The 20,300-nt window shown below is 49.8% G+C and overlaps 1 long non-coding RNA gene across 1 annotated transcript; it reads right to left on the bottom strand.

The window, feature by feature from the left end:
- Window positions 1-15,702: 15,702 nt before the first annotated feature.
- On the bottom strand, window positions 15,703-18,244 carry LOC137206469 (uncharacterized). The gene is made up of 3 exons (XR_010934659.1): window positions 17,842-18,244; window positions 16,775-16,952; window positions 15,703-16,192 (listed from the first exon to the last, which is right to left on the bottom strand). It is a non-coding gene; the product is annotated as an uncharacterized lncRNA (long non-coding RNA).
- Between the last annotated feature and the right edge of the window lie 2,056 nt (window positions 18,245-20,300).

The raw sequence follows: 20,300 nt of genomic DNA, 5'->3' as shown, positions 1-20,300 counted from the left end.
CTTGGACTTCCAGCCTCCAGAACTGTGAGACAATAAATTTCTGCTGTTTCAGCCACCCAATTCGTGGTACTTTGTTATGGCAGCCCGAGCAAACTAACACAATAGCTATCTTGCCTTTAACTGGGGTTCTATTCTCTGAAAGCTGACATTGTTTATAGGCATGCAGCCCATGGGCGAAATATGACATGATTTTATGTCAAAGTCAAGGATGAGAGACGATTGAATTTGAGTGTAAATGTTCGACGTGCACCTGGTCAAATAGAGCTTCTGTAAAATGCCTTGTCCCCAAAGAGTTCCAAATGATTTATCATCTTCAAGAGTGAAAAAAAGGAAGTGATCTTCTTTTACTAATATTTGAAATACCCCTACTCCATCTCCTACTCAGGGGACAGACAGCTGAGCAAACTGTGATCACAGCCCCATGTCATCATCCAATCCTGTCAAAATTGAAAGTGATTTAAGAGTTGGGGGCATCTGAGCAAATGTCTCAACCTGTGGATATTTCTCTCAAGGCAACGCTCCAGAAAGGGGGAGATGCTGCCTTTCTGAAGCGGGTCACGGCCAGGCAGCCCAATCAGAGAGAAACATGCTCGCTGCTTCTCTCTCCATCTTCTCCAGTCTTGACTGGATTATGAAGAGATGATTGTGCCGTGGAGAGGAGCGGGGAGAGGCCCAAAAGTCAGCCGAGCCCAGGGCCTCTTCAAAAACATATTAGCACCAAGCCGATCTCCCTGTGCTATGCGGCTGCTTCCCACTAGCTATCTATTTACATTTGGTAGTGAATATATGTCCATGCCACTCTCTCACTTCGTCCCAGCTTACCCTTCCCCCTCCCCGTGTCCTCAAGTCCATTCTCCACGTCTGCGTCTTTATTCCTGTCCTGCCCCTAGGTTCATCAGAACCATTTTGTTTTTTTTTAGATTCCATATATATGTGTTAGCATATGGTATTTTTACTTTTAATGGAGTATAACCTGTAGGAATACTGAATCACTAAGCTGTATACCTGAAACTAATCTAATAAATGAAATATGCTTCAATGGAAAAATTTAATAAAAAATAAATAACTGCATAGAACGTGAAAAAAAAAGAACAAACATATTAGTCACTCAAGTCCTGGAGGCGATGGGTATTGATTTCTCCTCCGGCTGATGTGCTGGGACTCGGAGCCCTGACTCCAGAGAGATTAACGTGAGCTGCCTTTAGTGCCCTGGTGTGGCTCTGACTGCTCCAGGGACCTGCTGAAATCTGGGCCTGGGGTCTTCCTCGGCCTGTCAGGGGTCCTCCCCACAGATGGGGGCAAGGACTGGCCCAGTGGTCAGGTGGACACAGAGGCAGTGGATGATTGCAGACGTCCTGGTGCTCAGGACCTGCAGCTCAGCCCCCGCTTGAGGTTGGCTCAAGCTTTCTCCTGTCCCTGGGGCTCAGTCTCCCCATCAAACAAATGGGTAGATTAGCATGCATCCCCTGGGTTACCTCAGAGAACAGTGGATGGAAACATAAGATCCCAGCGGTAGGATCCATGGAGGAAATGATGGTGAAGACGCAAAGTGTTGAGCCCCCAGAGCTCCAGCTGGCTGCATCCTGCAAAGCCACATGGTAAGATGGCTTTTATTAATTCTACAAATTAAGCTCATTTATCATAATAAATTGCTGAAAGAGCAAATGTTGTCTCTGCCTGCCCAGCTTCCAACCACCATTTTTTCCCCATATCATTCCAGTTTCCTTGGGGAAGCCTCTCTCCCCATTCCCAAACCTTGAGGCTGACCCCACTCCCAGAGGGCATGTGATCCAGGTCTGGCCCATCAAAGCACCACATTTCCTGACCGTAGCAATTGGCCTAGGATGACAGGTGACCCAGCCTGGCCCAATGACTGTCCTGCCTCAGAACAGTTGGGAAAATGAACCTCTTTCCGGTAGGGCTGTGAAGCTGGTAGAAGATAAGCCTGGTGATCCCCTTACTACAAATGCCTAAAAAATGACTCCAAAGTGTCAGGGCTTAAAATCACCATTTTATTATCTCACGGATTCCGTGGGTCAGGAATTCAGACCGAGCAGAGCAGGATGGTTTGTCTCTGTATCCCAGCGTCTGATGCAACAAGGGGCATTTTTAAGTTTCATGAAGCCAAACAGAGGAACTGGGCTGAAGAATAATGATGATAAAAAAAATAATAATGCTTCCTCGCAAATCACAGCTGCCACGTTATGCCAACATCAAGGTCTCCAGCGTGGGTGATTTGGATGTGCTGCTGGGTGGAGTAAGCTCCGGGGCACATTGTGGTGGCTGCAGGCTGGATGGCGTGGACCCAGGATGGTCTAGAATCCCAAGGAGGCAGTACTGCAGACACATGCCAGCCAGGCCAGACCTATGGGCCCCTGTGGTTGCCCCAGTGACAACCGGACACGATGCGGTCAGGAGAGAGAACACAGCAGCTTCTCTGGTCCTGGGGATGTGCTTGTGGTCCTGGATTCTATACTACCCTCTTCAAGGGCAAGCCCAAACACAGTGAAGCAGAGATGCTGAAGCAGTTGCTTTGCCTCCTCTGTACCTTGGTCAAGTTGTAGCCTGGAGACCTTTCCTCTGGTTGGCAGGAGGCCAGGAGCTTTCCCATAAACCACAGGCGTGCCCCATCCTACAGCACGAAGCAGCGTCTGAGCTCCTCTCCCAACCAGCTTGATGGACATTTTAAAACCACATTAGTGTTTCTTTTATCCCTCTAAGAAATGACATCTACTCTCCCACCTTCACACACATGCACATGCAAGCACATTTTCCAGAGAACACGTGTCATTTGTCATGTCATTGAGTTGGAGGAATTTTATACAGCTTTTCACAGCCCCATCTTCTACCCACAGCAGAAATCCCTTCCTCAATATCCCTGACATCTTCTCAGTCTCTCTCTCCTTGAGCATCCTGGGAGTGTATCACTTAGCACGTTTGGGGTTGAAAATAATAACTGAAAAGTCAAATTGAATTAAACGTTAAAGGGATGGCATTGGCTTCTTCAGTTGGGTAGCATGGACCTCGGGCAGGTTTGACCAGCCTTCAGCTCTACTTCTTTGTGATGGTCCTGCTCTGTCCTCTGGAGTCTTCATTCTCTCTGGCTTTTCTCATGGTCACAGACGGCTGTCTGCATCCTCGCTCTCTAGAAGGGAAAACATTCCTGTTCCCCAACCATTAATCAAAAGTCCTATCTTCGAAAATCAATTAATGTAATCTATCACATCAACAGGAGAAAGAAGAAAAATCAAAAGATCATATCAATAGCTTCAGAAAAAACGTTGGACAAAATTTAACATCTATTCATGACAAAAAAAAAAAACTCTCAGTAAACTAGGAATAGAGGGCAGTTTTCTCAATTTGATAAAGAAGAGCTACAAAAACCCTACAGCTAAATCACACTTAATGGTGAGAAATTAGAAGCTTTCTCACTAAGATCAGGAACGACGCAAGGATGCCCCCTCTCACCACTCCTTTTCAACACCTAATGCAATCGAACAAAAAAGGGAAATAAAAATATACAGATTTGGAAGGAAGAAATAAAATTGTCTTTGTTCACAGCTGACATGTTCTATGCATAGAACATGTAAAACAAGAACAAGTAAAAACAACAAAGAACAAGTAAAAACAACAAAGAACAAGTAAAAACATAGAACAAGTAAAAACATAGAACAAGTAAAAACAACAAAGAACAAGTAAAAACAACAAAGAAACAAACCTGGAGCTAATAAGCAACTATAGGAAGGTTGTAGGTTACAAGATTAATAGTATACAAAAGTCAATCACCTTCCTATAATATATCAGCAATGAACGAGTGAAATTTGAAATTAAAAACACAATACTGTTTACATTAGCACTCCCCCAAATGAAATACTTAGGTATAAATCTAACAAAATACGTATGAGATTTTTCTGAGAAAAGCTACAAAACTCTGGTAAAAGAAATCAAAGAGGAACTGAATACATGGAGAGATATTCCATGTTTATGGACAGAAAGACTAAATATTGTCAAGATATCAATTTTTCTCAACTTGACCCATAGATTCAGTGAAATCTCAATCAAAATCCCAGCAAGTTATTTTGTGAATATCACCAAACTGATTCTACAGTTTTTACAGGGAGGCAAAAGGCCCAGGATAGCTATCTCAATATTGAAGGAGAACAAAATTGGACGACTGATACTACTTCAAAACATTATAAAACTACAGTAGTCGAGACAATGCTTCATTGGCAAAAGAGTAGACAAATAGATCAATGGAACAGAATAGAGAGCCCCAAAGTAAACCTACGTAAATATAGTCAACTGATCTTTGACAAAGGAGCAAAGGCAATACAATGAAGCAAAAATAGTCTTTGCAACAAATGGTGCTGGAACAGCTGGACATCCATCTAGACACAGACTTTACACCCTTCACAAAAATTAACCCAAAATGGATCTCAGACCTAAATGTAAAATGCAAAACTATAAAACTCCTAGAAGATACCACAGGAGAAAATCTAGATGACCTTGGGTTTGGCAATGCCTTTTTAGATACAACACCAAAGCCATGATCTATGAACAAAAGGGTTGATAAGCTGGACTTTATTAAAGTTAAAAATTTCTGCTCTGTGAAAGCACAGTCAAGAGAATGAAAAGATAAGTCACTGACTGGGAGAAAATTTTGCAAAAGACATATCTGATAAAGGACTGTTATTTAAAATATATAAAGAACTCTTAAATTTCAACAATAAGAAAACAACCCAACTAAAAAATGGGCAAAACCTTAACAGACGCCTCATCAAAGAAGATATACAGATGGAAAATAAGCATATGAAAAGATGCCCCTCATCATATGTCATCAGGGCAATGCAGGTTAAAAGAACAATGAGGTACCACTACATACCTAGTAGAATGGCCAAAATCCAGAACACAACAACATCAAATGCTGACAGGGATGAGGAGCAATAGGAACTCTCCCTCATTGTTGGTGGGAATGCAAAATAGTACAGCACTTTGGAAGACAGTTTAGCAGTTTCTCACAAAACTAACCATACTCTTATGATTCAGCAATTGCACTCTTTTTTTAAAATTTATTTTATTTATTTATTTTTGGCTGTGTTGGGTCTTCGTTGTGGTGCACGGGCCTCTCATTGCAGTGGCTTCTCTTGTTGTGGAGCACAGGTTCTAGGCACATGGGCTTCAGTAGTTGTGGCACGCCGGCTCAGTAGTTGTGGCTCATGGGCTCTAGAGCACAGGCTCAGTAGTTGTGGCACACGGGCTTAGTTGCTCCGCAGCATGTGGGACCTTCCCGGACTAGGGCTCAAACTCATGTCCCCTGTGTTGGCAGGCGGATTCTTAACCCCTGGGCCACCAGGGAAGTCCCAGCAATTGCACTCTTTGGTAGTTACCCAAAGAAGTTGAAAACATATCCACACAAAAACCTGCACATAGCTGTTTATAGTAGCTTTATTCATAATTGGCAAACCTTGGAAACAACCAAGATGTCCTTTAGTGGGTAGATGGGTAAATAGATTGTGGTACATCCAGACAGTGGCATAATATTCAGTGCTAAAAAAGAAATGAGCTCTCAGGCCATGAAAAGACAGGAACGAAGCTTAAATGCATATTACTAAGTGAAAGAAGCCCATCTGAAAGGTTGCACACTGGATGATTCCAATTGTATGATATTCTGGAAAAGGCAAAACTACGAAGAAAGTAATTGCCGGGGATTGGGTAGAGGGGAGATGAATTAGGTAGAGCACAGAGGATTTCAGGGCAGTGAAAATACTCTGTACGATACTATAATCATGGATACAGGGTATTATACATTTGCCCAGACCTATAGATTTTACACCACCGAGAGTGAGCCCTAATGTAAACTGTGGACTCTGGGTGACAACGATGTGTCAGTGTAGGCTCATCAGTTGTAACGAGGGTACCAACCTGGTGGGGGAGGTTGTTAATGAAGGAGGCTGTGCGTGTGTGGGGTCAGGATCTCTGTACCTTCTGCTCAGTTTTGCTGTGAACATAAAACTGCTCTAAAAAATAAAGTCTACTTTTTTAAATGTCCAATCTTCATTCTGATTGGACCAACCTGGTCACATGCCCCGTTCTGAACCGGTTCTGTTGGCCGAGAGGAATGCCACACGTTCATTGGCTTAGCCCCATGTTATCGATCACCCCTGAACCAATCACAGTGATGGGGGGAATGTGCCCCGCTGTGGACCTATCTCCAGGTTCTTCAAAGTTTTCAGTGATGGAATATTAATCCTTCTGTCAGCTGGTTTTGTAGCTAACAGAACTCAGGGAGGAAATGGATGCAGAGGCCTGGCCCCCGTATCTACAGGCACACGCATCCCAGGACACACACGCGCGCGCACGCACACACACATCTCAATACACACGCACAAGTGCACACACACACCTGGGTAAGGAGGGTCTGGATGGTAATCCTCTACTTCCTGGGACCCCAGCCCCACAATAACTTGTAATGTCTCCACCGCTTGTTCAGCTGTGGGGTGACAATCTCGTATGTGGGTTAGTCCACTTCTGAAAACTTTAAAAGAGGTGGGGTTCCTAAACTGTTGGACAAACACTGGAAGCTGAGATGGTGTCCAGTGAGAAAGTCATCTTAAAAGAAGATTCACTCTTACAGCAGGGGCGCGGGGGCGGGGAAATGTACCTGGAGGGCTCCAGGCAGATGGGAGGGGATGAGGCCTGATGCTGTGAGCCTGGGCCCACCTACCCTGTGGTCCAGCTTCCAAGTATGACCTGAGGGACTTCAACGCTCTTTGTGGGGGGGGTCTTCACTCTTGGAGCCTGAAGCAAATACTATGTTCCTCCTCCAATCTGCCCTCCCCCCACCCTTTTTAAGTGGTTTTATGAGTAAATAGAGGCTTGGAATGAGGAATCACCTACCTTTTAAAGTTTGGGGCCTCTGTCCCTAGAGTCACCTTGCCTCTAAATTCAAACTTCCCTCTACAAAGAAAATGACTAAGCTCCGTAACTAAGTGCTTTTCCAGCTCCAGCTCAGCTCACCCTTGCAAAGCCAGCTGCCCGTGAACTTGAGGATGGTGTTAGAGCATGGCCGACGCCCACTGCAGAATGAGACAATGACAAAGGCTTGTCCTAGCTGACTGATCGCCCCGCCACAGAGGTGAGACTGCCGAGGACGAGGAACGACTTTCTCTGTGATGTAGGCATGACATTCATTTCCACTTTCAAAACACTTTTCTGTGGTTCTGTCGCCTGTGTGAAGTGATTTGCAGCCAGGACTGCAGCTATTAATCCTCTCACTCCCTGCCTGGAGGGTGGTGTGATGTATTTGCACTCCCAGCAGGAGAGGTGACCCCTTGCAAAGAAACCTCAGCTCTAGGGACTAAGCAGTCGCAAGCTCGGGCTCTGAAAGTCACCGCAGGCTGTGGCGTGAACAGCATCAGTGGAGCCCCAGAGGGGAACCTGTCTGCAGCTCTCCCGTCCCTAAACCTTCCTCCTCCTCCCAAGGGGTGATTTTTCCAGCATTTTCCCCTTGCCAGTCTCAGAGCCAGAAACTGGTTCTACTCCTGGGTCAGGGAACCTCAGCGTAGACCTGGACGGGATCTGTGTCATCTGGGAGGTGGCTGAGTGAGCACACGCACGCGCAGAGCTGCTGACCTTTGACTCCTTCACGGAGAGTCTCCCAGCCTGACCGTTCCTGCCGCAATGGCATATTTCAGAAAGCTTTCTTGAAAGTCTTTTGATCATCCTATTAATATCACTCACGTCAACATAATACTTCAAGAAGATCGTTGTTGCAAAGGTACCCTTTGTGGAGAATGTGCCCAGGGTGAAACTACCTCCCAGCTTCCTTTCTGCCTGCCTCCCACCTATATTTCCCCTCTGGACATCACAGCCCTGGCTGTGGTGGTGGACCCACATGAATACCCAAGGATCTCACCCTGATAAATCCCAAAGCGTCACTTAGAAGCAGGATCGTGTGGAAATCAAGAGGACAACTGCCTTATTCTCTAAAGGCTGAAGACAATTTTCCTCGCTGTCCCACAACACAGATAGAGCTGCCAATTGTCAGAAAATAGGTGGCGCCTCTGGGACAGGAACGCGGCACCGTTCATCAAGGCGAGCCTGTTTCTCGGGAGTCACGTCCAAGTTGGCCGCTCAGCTTGCGGCTCTCCCTGAAACAAATTTCCTTAAACTGACTCTGCAGAATCCTGTTCCACAACTTGCCATCATTTCTAATGAATGTAAATCTCTGTAAGAACTTTTTAATTTGGCCACTAGCAACACAGTTTAACAGCATCCATAGCATAAATTTTACAGGTTTTCAAACATGCATATATCAAAAATGAAAAGACCTGAGCTTAAAAGCAGAACTGAACCATCCTGTTCTCCAGCGCTCAGAAAAGCATTTAATTGGAGTCATCGACACACGGTAATAAAAGCGCTTTTATTGTCACTTCATGATATTCACTTGTAAGGATGCTCCATTGAAAACCTATTGATTGATCAAACATTTAACCACTGAAGTATTTTTTTTGAACAACTACTCTGTGCAAAACACTGTTAGGTGTGATGAGGTGTGCAAAGATATATAATGCGATTCCATGAAATGAGGCAAATAATGACGGGTTCCTGCTAGAAGATAGAGAATCCTGTAGACTCTGAGACACACGCAGATCTGATCTCTGTAGGGACGATGCAGCAAAGTAGTGCATCCCCTAGGCACCTCTAATAAAGGCTTTGTGCTAATTAGGAGATGAGGTAGCATTGGACGCAGGCGAAGATGGGAAATGCCTTCATTTCCTGCAAGTGGACTCAAGGAGACTGGGGTCCTGGTGTGAGAATCGTGGGGTGAACACTGCCCCTGGGTTGAGAGCCCTCGGCACAAAGCCAGCTCTGCCCCCTACTCACTCTGCACGTGCACAGGACAAAGAAACGCTCCGTGCCTCAGTTTCCCAATCTCAGATAACTGGGCACTCGTACCTAATTCGTTGTAAATGAGACAGCGTGTATCCACAGCTGCTGAGAGCTGTGTCTGGAGCACAGAGGGGACAGTGGTGACTGTCACTACTTCAGGGTCACGGCAGGTGTGGGTTTCCACTGGTTCTATTGATAACTCTGTCGTATGCTGCGATCAGTGATGCCATCCTGAGAAGGACCGTCCCAGGTCAGGGACTGGCAACGCATGCAGATGCAACACCAGACCGTGAGTGCCCCCGCCCCCAGTCTAGCTGTGGTTTCAAAACCAGCCAGCCACAATGCGGGGCCACAGTAACCTCCTCTCCCCGACCATCACTGCGCGGTGTGAGGGCAACTCCAAGTGCAGAGGGAGGGCAGCGTGGCTGCCCTCCTGGATGGCCACAGTCCCTCTGTGAAGGCAAGGAGCAGACAGGAAAAGTCAAATAAATGTTAAAATGGCACTAAATGCTGCGGCAGGAAATCTTAGTGACTTGTGTTCGGAAAAGGCAGAGTTTCGCAAGTTCTCAGGGACAGATTTGCTCCTTCTCTCCCCAGACAGGGGACACTGGGCGATGTCTGGAGACATTTTTGGTTGTCACAACTGGAGAGGATGCTACTGGTATCTGCTGGGTAGAGACCGGGAATGCTGCTAAAATCCTACAGCTCACAAGACAGCCCCTCAGAGCAGAGGATTATCCAAGCCCAAACGCCAGCAGCGCTGAGGTTCAGAAGCCCTCAGACAAGAGAAGCAGAAACGGTTGGTGCTTATTGGAGAGGGTGGTGGATTAGACTGAAAGATAATGGAAGTCCTTTCAACTTTCAAGAGAGGGAGGCCTTCCAGGAGGGGATCACAGCACCAGCGAAAATGAAGAGGTGGGAGTATGAAAGAGGGCAGGGGCCTCCGCTGAACGGGCAGTGATGCAGGTGAGGATGGGCAGAGGCTGTGTGTTTTCTCTGTTGGCACCGTTCCCTTTTCTGACACCAGGTCCTCAGGCTTCCACTGAGGAACTTGCCCTCCCTGTTGCTGTGGTCCAGGGGGGACTTTCAGCAAACAAGCACACCCTCCCCAGCCCAGGGGTCGACATGTGATCCACACAGTCCAGTCAGGTTCTTCTCTGGGGATCTGAATCCTGTGCAGAGTGATATAAGGTCCTAAAAGTTTGGAACAGATTCACTGTGATGGCGGCACAGGAGACCCCAGGAGCTGCACTGATGCCCACCCACACCCCAGGAAAATCCCCCAGTACTTCTTCCCATCCTCTGATTTGGACGTGATCTGATGATGCTGGAGCCACAGCAGCCACCTTGAAACCCTGAGGTGAAAACCAGAGAACCTCAGAGATGCAGAGAGACGTGCAGGGAGACAAGACCTGAGATCCTTGAGATACTTAGGTGAACAGATCAGAATTGCCTTTTCTGGGCTTCTCGTTATGTGAGCAAAAATATGTCTTTGTAACTTAGGTCAGTGCTTCTCCAACTTTAATGCGCACGTGAATTATCTGGGTCTCTCATGCGAGTGCAGATTCTCATTCAGTAGGTTCGAGGTAGAACCTGAGAGTCCAGATTTCTCCAGGCTGATGGTGCTGACGCATGGACCCCACTTTGGGTAGCAAGGGTGAAAGCCACGTTTAGATGGGTGTTCTGTTGTTTGCTGCCAAAAGTATCCTGACTCATAACCATTTGCATATTAGTCCTGCCCACTGCATGGAGATCAGGCCTCACCTTCCCACCAATTGGATACACTCTCCTCCACCTGTGGGAGGGGCCAAGAGACAGGCATATGGAGGAGGAGACACTGGTCTCCTTCCAAAAGGCAAGAATGCTTGTTCCGAGCTGAGGTGAGAGAGAGAATGTCGGTGATGGAGGGCGAACCAGATGATGGGGACGGATGTTGATTTGGGGCTCTTCTGGTTCTTCTGTTGCCTCTTTATGGTCTATTTATGAAACCCAGATGCCCTTTCTATGAAGGGCATTTTTGCCATGTTTATGTCTTTTGGGGGGGAAAAGGCCGCAAAACCCAAATTGTCATCTGTTGCCCGATCTTTTCCTGGGTTTCCAGGCACATCTCCATGTCTACATCTTGGAAAGCATTCCAAGCATCCTGGAATTTTCCTACAAAGGAAGGGCCTCAGGGTCTCTGCAATAGGATGACTTGCTGAGCCATGAGGACGCCCTGGGATTCCTTCCTGGAAGTCACAGATCCCATTGCCACTCATACCCAAAGCTCCCGAGAAGTCTAGAGCTTCACCTGATCTCTGAGGGAGGTTGAGTAGTGGAGGGAGTATTTGAAATGGCTCTGCCACTCGTGTGCTGTGAGGCACTGGGCAAACAACACGACCTCTCTGGAAACCATCTCCCTCCTCTGTGAGGAGCAGAAGTTAGGCTGGTGGTCCTGAGGGCCCTCCTGCTCTGGAGTCTGTGGTCCTCAGTTTCTCATAATGGCTCCTGGGATGGTGGGCGTCAGTTCAGATCAGGGCTCTCTGTCTTGACTGTACATTCCAGTGACCTGAGGGGCATTAAAGATACTTATCAAAGTCTGGGTCCCCCTCCCAGAGGTGATCTGACTTGGGCATCAGGAAGTTTTCAAGCTTCCCAGGACTAACTAACATACAACCCGGGTTGAGAGCCACGACCAGATCCGATTCTACCAAGGAAACTGAGCTCGCGCCACTGTTCAGCAAGTCAGCCACCTGCGGGACCCAAAGGATTCCCGCTTGCAAATATGGGGACCTCGCAGCCGCCCTCTGCGGTTGGCGCTTCCTCTAGGAATCAGTGAACATCCCCTTTCTGTTCTTCCAGAATCTTCTTTCATCCTGGTTTTCTCTCTCTCTCCCACTCCCAACAAGCTCCCTAAACTCTCCAGTGAGCAAAGTCTTTCCCAGACAGGAAGGACTGTTGCTCCTGTCCCGGGAAGGTAACTTCCACAAGGGGGGCCACCCCTGGTTCCCTCCCTGGGATGAGGGGACCATGGGCAGAGATAGGCACCAAGAGGTCTTCAATGTGACCCTGCCTCCACCTGACACCGGGCTCGGCGCATGGCAGCTGGAAGCTGCTGTGACAAGTCTGGGGTTGTTGAGAAAGTTGGAGAAGAGGAAGGAGGAGGAACAATACGTCTTTAATTCAGTGTTGTCCGTGGATACTTGCTCGCATGTTTAGAAGCGCTTGCTCTGACCCAGGGTCACGTGTAGCTCTTTGGGCCCCTGGTGTGTTCAATCCAGAGCCAGCAAGAGAGCTTTCATCACGCTTCCTTTTAAAGTGACATTGATGTCGGGTCTGTCCTGCCCCACAGGCTCCGGCCCCACAGGCTCCGGGAACGCGGCAGCTGAGCAGATGCTTCTGCGGGCGAGCTGCTGAGCTTCCGGCCTCACGCTCTTGACACTGAATCAGGGAAAGTGCTATTCCTTCCTGGTGAGGTTTTCCCAGCTCCCAGGCTCGCTGAGAAGGAAGGGTGGGTGAGAGCTGCTTCCTAAGGGCCCTGCTGGAGGCCTCTTCATGGGGCAGCACAAGTCAGCACTTGTCACACCCCGATGACCCTTCTCCTTCCCCAGGCCGGCACTGTGGCCACGTGGAAGCCTGTGCAGTTCCCTGAGCACCCAGCTTCCCCTGCCTCTGGTCTTGTGGTCCCTCCTCTGGAGCCCACCCCAACTTAATCCCCTGGAACTGGGGAGTCTGTGCGGAAAACACACCCAGCGTCCCCCTCACCGTGGGGCTGGGGCAGGTATTCCCACACTCTCAGCCACTGGCCGTGGGAGGTGGACACAGGCGGCCAGAGCAGACCCTCGGGGGGACAGGCAGGCCTGGCGGCTGGAGACGGAAGCCTGGCACAGGGACAGTGAGGGAGGGCCGCCCCGGCAGACCCGAAGAGTCTCTCAGGGAGGGAATGAGACCCAGGGGAAGTCAGGGGGCAGCTGGGAAGTTCTCCTGGTGAGGGTGACATCCATGCAGGACCCCCTCCTGGTGAGAGGGTCCCACGGGACGCCTGGTGCCTGAGGCTGAGGCCGCCTCTGTGACAGGAAGTGGAAACTGAGGGCGAGGCTGGGAAGCTGGCCCTGGACCCTGACACGGCCAAGCTGCCCCGAAACCCTCCTGCATCTATCTGAACTTCTGACCCAGGACAATGGTTCCTTTGATTGGGTCTTTATTTCCTGTCCCAGAGCCCCTGATGCCCCCAGCTCATCGCTACTCATCCATCAGGTCTCAGCTCAGATGTCACCTCCTCAGAGACTCCTTCTCGGGCTCCTCAGGGTTGGGGACACCGTCCTGGGGGCTCTGGACCATCACCCTGAGTCACACTCCATTGTGGACAAGCCCAGGGGACGGGGCCCCTTCCCCACTGCGTTGCCCACACCCGGTACATGGCAGGGCTCGGGGGGGTCCAAGCTGAGGGACCGAGGATGGAGGGGTGGGGACACGGCCCTGGGCCGGGGGAGTGATGACAGGGGCCCCGCAGGACGTGACTGGGCTCCAACCCCTCGTTCGTCCTGCCCCTCAGCCCTGGGCAGGGGGTCTCTGTGTGTTGATTTTCCAAGTTTCTGTCACTAAGAAGCTCTAATCAAGCCCTTCTACCCTCTTTCCCTCTGTCCATTCTCCTGCCTCCTAGAGGACCAGGCCACCCCCTCACCCAGAGCATCACTTCCCACCCGAGAAACCCCAAAGGAGATTTCAGGACAAGCAAATGCACAGCGTCCACCTGACTGTTTTCCTGGGACCGTTTTCCATCCTGCTCATGGGTGACCCTCCGCCCCTCCTGCGGTTCAGCACTAACTCCCCCGGTCTCCTGGGGGAAGACTGGAGCCAGGGGTCCAGCACTACTGGGGCTTCTCAGACTCTAGTGAGACTCTGGACCCCCTGGAGGGCTTGTTAAAACTCAGATGCCAGTCCCAGCTCAGAGGCTCTGATTCAGTGGGTCTGGGGTGACGCGAGAGAATTGGCAATTCTAACAGGGTCCCGGGAGGCTAATGCTGCTAACCTTGGAATGACACTCCGAGAACCACAGCTCTCCACTAAGCCTGTCCACCTGAGACAGGGGCATGAGTCTCTCTCTGCCTCACTCAGGACCCCCTCCTGCCTCAGGCCCTTTGCACCTGCTGTTCCCTCTGCTTGGGGAGCTCTTCCCAGGGCTTGCTCACCTCCTCCGAGAGGGCATCCCTGCCCACTTATGCGACTTTGTCCATCAGTTCTATTTCCTGTCTAGCAACTCTCACCTCCCTACATGTCAGACAATGGTTGGTCCAATGGCTATTGCTTGTCCTCCAGACTAGAAAGTGACCTCCGTGAGAGTGGGGACTTTGTTTGGTTCCCTGCCCTGTCCCGGCACCCAGAGCAGTGCCCAGCAGAGACGGGTGCTCAGTAAATACCTATTAGTAAGTGACTCAGGGCAGAGCCCTTCCCTCTAATTTCATAGGTCGCTCTTTCTCCTGTTGATTTTGAATGGTGTTTCCTACATCACCCACTTCTTTATTGATTCTTAGATCATAGAGCCTCGGAGAACTGCTGGGCAAAAAACTCTCGTTTCAAAAAGGAAACTAGTCTTCGCTTGTGTGGGGATGGGCATGAAAGGCCCCTCCCCCGCCTGAGAAGGGACATTCAGCCCTGCAGTTGCCTGGGGTTCAGGCTCCACGCGGGGCCCTGCAGTGACTGCTCTCATTCATTTATTTTTCTCTTTTCTAGCTCTCAGCAAGCCAGCAGCTCTCTCCTGGCTTTCATTTCCATCCATTTAAGTTGGAGAAAAATTAAAAAGAAATGAAATGCACTTAAGAGAATGCCTTGAGGAGTTACCAGTCCACCCGGGTGCAGTGAATGGGCTCCTTCTGGGGTCTTTGTGATCATCAATTATTTACTGAGCCCTGATTATGTTCCCAGTGCCACCAAGACAGAAAGGAGACAGGGTCTCTGCCCCGGGGGCTTGCCAGGGAGGAAGGGACAGTTTGTGAGGCTAAAAAATTGTTCCAGCTGAAAAGAAAGTGAAATGTCATGGCTCAAGGCTTCTCTATGCCTTTATTATATTTTTCTTTTTAATTATGTTCATTTACTTTCTGATCCAAAAGGTAACAAAGTTTATAAAATATTCCTACAAAATACAGAAAAAATAAAATCCAACTCCAGTATTCTACTGCATATATAAAACGTCTACTTATTTTTTTAAATTATGGTTTAGTTTGAATATGCAGTCTTCAGATCCTGCCTTGTTACTTCACAGTATATTGTATGCATTGCTCAGTACCATATAGTAGTCTTCAGAAACATAAATGTTAACAGCTCTGGAATAGTCCATGCTATAGATGTACAATGATTCCTCTATTGTTGGACTGTAAGGTTGTTTTCCCTTCTTCTTCTCTTTGTTTTTGGATAGTATAGATACTATTGCCATGAACATCCTTAGTTAGGAATCTTGAATCACTCTTGTGATGTTTTAAGGTCCGAATGGGGAAGAGGAAAAACCCAAGCCCACACTGGACATAAATCGCATGTGCGTGACAGTAAAGCTCTTTGAACACAGACAAGAAGGTCCTGGTGCCTGTCCCCTGGAATGCGTGCCAACACAAGACAGCAGTCAGGGCATGCCGTCTAACGTGAAGATGCTCGGGGGCAGTGGGACATGTGGCGTGGCGGGGAGAAGATGGGCTCCTTCCCTGGTGCTGAGGGCAAGTGGTGTGGATGCTCCGAGGGCTGCAGTGTGTTCACTCACAGGGGTTTGTATCCGTTAGCTATCGTCCCAATTAAGCTGCATAACAAACCGCCCCCAAACTCAGTTGCAAACAACAACAAGCATTTATTTCTCATTCTCATGTCTACACGTCTGCTGGGGTTCATCACATCCAGGCCGGGCCTGGCTTTACTTGGTTTCAAGCTAAGGGTTGAGTCCGGGTCTGTCCACGAGTCTCTCATCTTCCCAGGACCAGTGACACCAGAGGCATATTCTTCTCATAGAGAAGGCGGAGCACAGGAGGTCAGGACCAGCTGGGCAAGCACATTCAACCCTCTGCCCACATCCCATCAGGCAGAGCAAATCACATAACCAAATCTAACCTCAACGAGACAAGAGACTCCGCATCTAGAGGGGAAAACTACAAAGTCACGTGACAAAGGGCAAGGATCCAGGGAAGGGAGGGTGAAGAATTAGGACAATGATGCCCAACAATGCAACTTCCCATAGGCGTGAAAATCCCCATCCTGGACATATTTCCAGGGAAACAGAATTCTGGACGCGGGGTTTTGGAGCAAGTGATTTCTTTTCTCCCTGATGAAATTTCCACATCTGTAAAACAGGGGTAATGATGTCACATAAAATCATCTCACATGAGTTTGTTTAAAGTTTAAACAGTGAATCCCAGCAAAGTGCTTACAACAGAGGGGCAGATGTTAATATTAGCTATTAGCATTTCTGTTAATGCTCAAAGTTGTAGAAATTCCCTTGAGCATCTCGTTAGAAAATCACTCTCCTGACAATTTACATTTTCTTCTTTAATGTGAGGAAAACCTGATTGTCACGGGGTGGAATACGCCCTCTGAGGAGGGTGCAGAAGAAGGCGGGGCCCTGTGGAGTCACACAGTCCTGGGTCGCAGTCCCACCCCTGCCACGAGCAGCTGTGGATCTCAGCAAGTCACGCGGCCGCTCAGAGCCTGGCTTCCTCGTCTGTAGAATGGGGATCATCTCGGGCTCCTGTGTCAGGATGAAACTCACTGAGGTAGAAAGTGCTCAGCGCAGGCCTGGCCTGCGATGAGTGATGCCGGCGGCAGAGAAAGCGCTGAGGGAGGAGTTGGGGCTGGGACCTCGGGCCTCGGCTCTGTACCCGTCACCCGCGGGCCTGGAGGGGTCCCTCTGCCCCCTGAGCCTCACCTGCCCCACATGCAAGGAGGTGGCTGGACCAGTCGGATGTCCTGCATCTCTCCTGTGGCCTCTTATTCCGCGATCTGGGCACGGCCCACTGTGTTCAGTGAAGGACAGACGCTGGGCCGGGGCCAAGCTCCCCCAGGGGCCAGGGGCAGCCACGTTTAGCTCAGGCCTGGACGCATTTCTGCAACAAAGGCTGAGTTTCACAGACAACATTTCCAAGGGGTTTCTTTCTTCACTGAGCGCCTCCCTCTCTCCGCCTGCAGGCGGGTGTTTAGACCTCTGCCTGCAAGGGCCTCTCGGAGAACAAACGGGAAGGTCAAGCTCAGCTGTGGTGCAGCCTCTGTTCCTCTGTCCTGTCGCTCGGGGGCTGCCCTCCCCTGAGTGACGTCCCCAAGGACCCCACATCCCACCCGGGACGGGCAGCGGAGCCGGCCAGGGAGCAGTGGCTCCTCCCAGCCCCGCCAGAAAGGCCCTCCTTCCCCAGAGCTGGGCTCCGCCGCCCCGGGGCTCCTCCTCCCCAGCGAGGACCGTCTCTATAAGACACCTGTCCTCCCAGACCCCACCACCCACACCGTGAAAACCACGGACACTCACTAGACTGCACTCGGACTGATCACATAAAGAACTCTTCTAAGAAGAACGTGGGAGTCGCGTTTAACTTCTAAAATGTGTGTTGGGATCTGTGGCCGCTAATGAATCCCGTGCCTCCCCCGCTCCTGGTCCAGAAGCCAGAAGCAGAGATGCGAGGATCGCATGGGGGCCGAGGACACACGGTGTCTCTCCCGAGGCTGCTTTGGACAAGGCAGCTTGACCTGGGGCCACAAACGGACTTCCTCGTGCGGCCTCCATGAACGGAATTCTCTCTGCCAATCCGGACAGGGAAGGACTGGAGAGCTGAACGAGCAGGTCCGTGGGCCTGGCTTTGAGCTCTGCTCGACGGCAGAGAAGGAACGTTATCGTCTCCCAGCCTCAGGGCTTAAGAGCTGAGAACCACGTGAACTCAGGCCGCCGCACCCTCCCAGCCCGCCCGCCGCCCAGCCCCCTGCCGGCACCCCGGTGCCGGCACGTACCTGTGAAGCCTCTCCCGGCGCACAACGCACTCACGTGCAGGCGTGAACACGGAGACTTGAAGCACCACGTGTCCCGAGTATGTGGGGAGCCCAAGTGTGAAACAGCGCCTGCAGAGAGAGCCCAGGACCCCCTCCAGCCCTGCCCTGGGCGCAGGAATTGCAGGATGAGTGCTTAACCCGTAAGTATTGCAGGAACCAGTGATTTTAATTAAGTGAACCACAGGGCTGCCGCCTCATCCATTAATACCTCCCTCTAGGGCACATGATGTGGGGCTGTTCCAATTCTGAAAGGACTGTCAAGTTACTCTCTGCAAACGAACTTGCTGAGACAGGATGACGAATGACGACGTGGCCGATCCCCACATTTCATCTCTGCTCAGAGCTCCTCCTGCGTCTTGTGTAATCAGGTCTCCGGTGTGTTTCCTGACCCGGGGAAGGCTCGGGATTTACCCGGGATTACCGAGCAGGGGCAGCGGGACTGTGACACGTGGAGGGGCCCAAAGCTGGCCTCCAGCCCAGGGACCCACCCCCGGGCTGACAAAGGAAATGCAGGAACACTGTTTTGAGGAGGCTGAGAGGCAGTTCTCAGGAGGAGGAAACAAACATCTGTGCATCCCTGCTAACCAGCTGCCCGACGTTTTTATGCCACTTTCGCTGATCTGCACCGGATCAGCCCTCCTGCTGGTTTATGGTGGTGAAATTCCAGTCATTAGAGTGAATGACTTGGTCCCTCCGCTGGTGTTCCAGACTCAGACTCGGCAGCACTGGCTTGATGAGAGACCGGCCACTCTCCCCGCGCCTCAGCCTGTTGGGCGGGGACAGGCCTGCTCTGAACCCAGGGGACAGTCAGCACTGCAGTAAACCACTCCTGCCTCTTTTGCAAGGAATTCCTAGGTCAACGTTAGACCCGTAGTTGTGACTTTGGTTTCAGCTCGGTGAGTGACACATCTTGGCCAATTAACTGTCTCAGTGGCAGCTCTGGTCACCTTTTCCCATGGACCTCATCTCAGATATTGATGCTGAAACAGTACAGTAACATGTCCCCAGGTGACAGTAAATGGCCCATTTTACTAATAGCTTCATGAGCCCCAGGTTATTTTTATTGTAATTTGCTAGTGAGCCTATTAAGAAGAGGCAGAGTCAGTTCCGGGCCATCAATGATTTTAGTTTTTAATAACTTTATAATAACTCAGAGGAGGCCGAGATCAGTCCTCAGGAGCACTGAGTCAGTGGAGAGCTGGCCTGGAGCAGGCCCTGGGCTGCCGGTTTGCATGAGTCCCCGTGGCGTCCCACACACAACCAAGGCAGTAAATGACAGGCGTCTGCTCATTGTACCTGCTGCGGCTTCTGGAGGATGCGATCGACCAACTCAGGCTCTGCCTGATGCATCGTCCATAGGCCATGATGCTGCCTGGAATCACAGGCGCAGGCAGAACCCAGACCTTCAGAGCAGAGATTCCAGCCAGGGGTGGTTTTGCCCTCAGGGCGTATCGGGCAGTTTCTGGAAATACTTTTGGTTGTCAAAACTAAGGGAGGGAGGCTCCTGGGATCTCATGGGTAGAGGTCAGGGATGCTGCTAAACATCCCACGACGCTCAGGACAGTCTCCACCACAAAGAGCCATCTGCCCAAAGTCAAGCTTGCTGAGGTGAGACACTTTGATTTACAGCCACAGTGAACATTTCATTCCATCGTCTGGGTGTCGCCAGAAATGATACATGGCTGGAGGCCTGGCTTTTCATCTGAGTATCCTTGGCTTCGTGCAGAACCAAAACCATGCATAAATCAATTCCCCAATTTGCTCTCTGACTTCTTCCTATTATAATTTTCTCCTTCACCCTTTTATTTTTCTGTTACTGGAGAAAAGGTGAAAAAAATCAAATAGGCTGAAGAGTCACTACAAATTTTATTTTCCTCAGTTAAAAAGAAATAATTTGGAAGTGACTTGTGGAAAGCAGAAAACTGATGAAAAAGTAGTCAGCAAATAGTGGAGAGGAGCAAAGAAAAGTCTCCAGATGAGAGCTGGTCGGTCACAGGAGAGTCACCGCTGCCAGGGAGGAGCTGGGGGCCCGGGGAGAGCGGGGCTGAGCTGGGCTAGTGCGGAGCTTCCCAAAGGGCAGGTCGAGGCAACTTAGCAGGGCCTCACATCAATTCCATGAGTCTCAACCAGCATTTTAAAATGTGAAATAACAGAATTGAGTAGAAACTATCAAACGGTATCACTTACAGTGAAAGTGAATATTGTTTTGTGAAATTCTAGCTTCCTATATCATGTGGGGCGGGGGTGTGGGCGCGCGCACCAGCCTCATTGTACAATAGATTTCTTGTCATGGGTTGTGGTCAAAACAGGTTGAGAAACACTGGACTGGAAGGAATGATGGAGGATCTGGAGAGAACGAAGTATCTGTAAGCAATTTTGCAAGTAAAAAGAACAAGGAAATTATTAACTCTGGGGAAACA

This window comes from Pseudorca crassidens, chromosome 15 (assembly GCF_039906515.1).
Source record: "Pseudorca crassidens isolate mPseCra1 chromosome 15, mPseCra1.hap1, whole genome shotgun sequence".
NCBI lineage: Eukaryota > Metazoa > Chordata > Mammalia > Artiodactyla > Delphinidae > Pseudorca > Pseudorca crassidens.
Note: the sequence above shows the minus strand (reverse complement) of the source record. Positions and strands in the feature narration are given on the sequence as shown.